Consider the following 4,175-nt stretch of genomic DNA (forward strand, 5'->3'; position numbering starts at 1 on the left):
CATTCATTCACCCACAACAACAAGGCTAAGTTTTATTGGGAATGCCTCGGCCAATATTTGCTCCACAACCCCCCATAGTTCAAGCTAATCAAGGTGTTCGTTTAGCACCACCAATTGCGAATCCTCCCATTGCATTAAGAGACCATTATGTGCCTAATGAATACAATACATCCACTTATATTCAATTGCCTCCATTTAGAGCACATCACTATGAAATTAAACCACAAACTATTCAAATGCTTCTAAACTATCATGGACTTCCTAGTGAAGAACCTTATAAGCATTTGGATGAGTTTCTTGAGGTGTGTTCCACCGTGAAATACACGGACATGCCGAAAGAAGTTTTAAGACTTAAATTTTTTCCTTTTATCCTTAAAGACAAGACAAAATATTGGTTCAACAATCTTAGACCTTTTTCAATAACTTCTTGGGCGGAAATGCAACAAGAGTTCTTGAAAAAGTACTATCCGGTTTCTAAAACCAATGCCATGAGAACTTCAATTAGAGAATTTTCTCAAGGGGATGGGGAAATGTTTCATGAGGCATGGGAAAGATTTAATGATTTGCTTAGAAAGTTCCCTCATCATGACATACCTAAGTGGCAACTAGTCCAATATTTCTTTGAAAGTTTACCGGATAATCACAAGGGTATGGTCGATGCATCTATGGGTGGTTCTTATCTTGATAAGCATGAAAATGATGTGTGGCAATTGTATGAAAGCATGAGTGAAAATTCAATGCATAGGTCCTTATCTTCTAAAAATGGTAGAAACCTAGGTGGAAGGAAGAATGTCGGCTTGTATCAAGTTGACAACTCCAATGACATAGCCGCTGAGATGAAATCCTTGTCTCAAAGGTTTGATCAATTTTTTATCAACCAAAATTCAGCAAATCAAGTATCTTCCTCCCCTACTCATATTCATTATTGTGCATCTAATGAATCTTGCATGACTTATTCAAGTGTCTTACATTCTACTTCCAATTGTCTCCATAGACATGTGCAAAGTGAGCCCCATGAGCAAGTCAATGCTACATTTGTTAATCAGGGGAATAATCCCTATGGCACTCATTACAATTCAAGTTGGAGGAACCATCCAAATTTTTCTTGGAAAAGCTAAGGGGAAGGCTCAAACCCTCCCCAAGGTGGTTTTCAAGGGAAGTATGTTCCGCCACCAATTCAAGGCCAAGGTTCCTAAGGTTTTAAATCATCATCATTTCAATCACATGGCAATCAATTTTCTAATTCTCATTTTCCTAATCAACCATCATATTCCCAAGGAAATTCTAGGAGTCCCGCCTTTGAAGAGAAAGTTTTGACCACTTTAGGTACTCTAGAGGTGAACACTCAACTGCTTCATTCTCATTCTCAATCCATTGCTAAGCTAGAAACCCAAGTAGGGCAAATAACTAGTACCTTAAATGCTAGAGAGAAGGAGAAGATGCCTTTGAATGCCCCACCAAAGTAATAATATGTTGTGGAGACTTATTCTTCATCAGAAGGGCACACAATTGAGCATGTCAATGCAGTGACAACTTTGAGAAGTGGGAAGATTGTGGACAACAAAGTAGGTATATCCAATGAAGAGAATGAACTGGTGAAACCAAAAGTTGACACCCGTCCCGTTTCTTATCATATTCCTCCTTCATTGCATATGCATGATCATTTAAATGAGAAAGTGTTAGAAAATGATCTAAACAGTGAGTCTAAAATTGATTTGAAAGATGAATTGAACAAAGCTTTGAAAAAGGATTTTAAAAATTCTTGTGTTGATGATGTTTCAAAGAAAAGTTTTGAAAATTTTTTTGAGCCAAGAGCTCCATTTCCGAATGCGTTGAAAGGATCCATTTATCTTGATAAATAAAAGACCAAGACCAATGAAATTATTGAAATGTTTAGGCAAGTGAAGATTAATCTTCCACTTTTGGATGTAATTAAGCAAATTCTGGTTTATGCCAAGTTCTTAAAAGATCTTTGCACCCAAAAGAGGAAGAACAAGAGCCAAGCACCTAGGAAAGTGGTCTTGACCGAGCAAGTGAGCTCAATCTTGCAACATAACACCCTTCCAAAGTTTAAGGACCCTGGTTCACCTACTACCTCTTGCATCATTGGTGACCATGTCATTAATTGGGCTCTTCTAGACTTAGGAGCAAGTGTTAATCTTCTTCTATACTCGATATATGTCAAATTAGGCTTAGGAGACTTGAAACCAACGTCGGTGGTTTTACAACTTGCCGACTGATCCATTAAAAAGCATAGGGGTATCATTAAGGATGTCTTGATTAAAATTGATAAATTCTTCTTCCCGGTCGATTTCATTGTCATTGACATGGAACCAGTTCCAAATCCCAAGGGCCAAATTCCCGTTATCCTTGGCCGTCATTTCTTGGCAACTGCAAATGCCAACATTAATTGTAGGAGGGGGGTAATGAAAATTTCATTTAGGCATATGAAAGTGAAGTTGAATATCTTAAATCTAACCCCAAATTCATTTGACAAGCATGAAGAAGTAAATGTTATAGAAAAAATGTCTAGGTAATGAATGTGAAAGAATGGAGTTTTTGCTTAAAACTAAAACTTTAAAAAGTTCATCTTCAACCTTGAATTCAAAAAATGGTGCTTCAAAATCTTGCTTTGAAAGGGCATGGAAGCCCAAAGGTCACATTAACAAAGGACCAACAAATTCATTTGAACCTAATCCAACAAGTTCTTTAGGGAACTGTTTGTTGAATCGAATTCAAAGACTTATCACCCCGAAAAGGAAGGGATGCATTACAGGATGTTTGATCCAGGCTAAAAGATCCCAACGTCTTGCTACAAACGTTAAAAACTAGTAAATACTTCGTGTGATGGCCCTGGTTTTTTAAGCAAGTACGTCCTATGATGAACCGAAATACGGAAGCGAAAACAAAAAACAAGACTCTAAGAAGTCAAAGTGACCTTCCATGAGGTCGTGGAACTCAATGAGAACTGATGCGGAAGCAAAAGACCAAAAATACGACAAATAAGCCCCCAGGGGCAAAATAGTCATTTCTGAAAACTGTGGACTCGGGTGCCATCGAGCACATCGTTGGAAGGACAACGAAAAACTAATCAAGATGGACTTAAGAATCACATGATTCGGAGTCCGGACGAAGGATAAATGGCATGAAGAAGAAAAATGAGCACTTAAGGCAAAAAGGATAAACTGGTAATTATCCAGGAAGATCCGAGTGCAACCGAGCACACTGTTGGAAAGACAGCGAAAAAGTAGTCAAGTTCAAAAAAAAGTTCACTCAATTTGGAGTCCGAACGAGGGAGAAACGAGTGTTTGAAGTTATAACGTTGCAGTGGCCCAACGAAGGCCATAGCGCGCCCGATGCCCATGCGCGAGCCCACCGGCGCCCGTGTCGGCGCCCAATGGCTTGCGCATGCTGACAACAAGAAAAAAAAAAATGTGAGTTCCAGAACTGAAGCTTGAAATGGAGGTCAAGACGAGTTTTTCTGGAAAAACACAAAGAAGAAAGCCCCCCTAAAATTGAGTTTTTTACCTGACAACATGGAAGGAAAAGGAAAAAACTCACTGTAAAATCCCCAAAATGCCCCTTGATCAGAACTGGACAAGAGGGCTAAAAGCTGCTATAGAATCTGTCCGCAACTGAGAGCAGAAATGGGCTAGTAGATGAATTTTTCTGAAAAAACACAAAGAAGAAACCCCCTCAAAATTGAGTTTTCTATGTGACTCATGAGAGAATTAAAAAAAAACTTACTGTAAATGCCCAAAATACCCCTCCATGAAATCTGATCATGAAGGCCAAAAAGCTGCTACAATTGAAAACTGGAAGCTAAAACTTCACGAGGGATTTCCGGTATCAAGATGACATTTTCTGGAAAAACATGAAGAAGAAACCCCCCCCCCCCCCTAAAATCACATTTTCTAAGCGACAATGTTGAAAGAAGAAAATGAAACTGATGTGACAAGTCTAGAATGCCCCTAGATCAGATTATGTAACAAAGTTTCAAAATGAGTCCATAGGAGACTCATTTCACCAAAGAAGAAGGTTTGCCCAGAAACGATCATGCGTGCAAATGTAACTTACCTATTAGGATGTACCATAATGGTCCATGGCTTAAAAATACCACCGATGCAAAATCCGACCCCCCAACGGGCAAAAAGGCAAAAATGAACAAGAAAAGG

General features: G+C 38.9%; 1 pseudogene; it reads right to left on the reverse strand.

Annotated features, from left to right (window-relative positions):
• Positions 1–493: 493 nt before the first annotated feature.
• LOC132267792 (small nucleolar RNA R71) lies at positions 494–592 on the reverse strand (annotated as a pseudogene).
• Positions 593–4,175: the final 3,583 nt, after the last annotated feature.

The sequence above is a fragment of the Cornus florida genome, unplaced genomic scaffold (genome assembly GCF_030987335.1).
Source record: "Cornus florida cultivar Cherokee Brave unplaced genomic scaffold, ASM3098733v1 CherokeeBrave_3.0.0_Hap2_Chr07, whole genome shotgun sequence".
NCBI lineage: Eukaryota > Viridiplantae > Streptophyta > Magnoliopsida > Cornales > Cornaceae > Cornus > Cornus florida.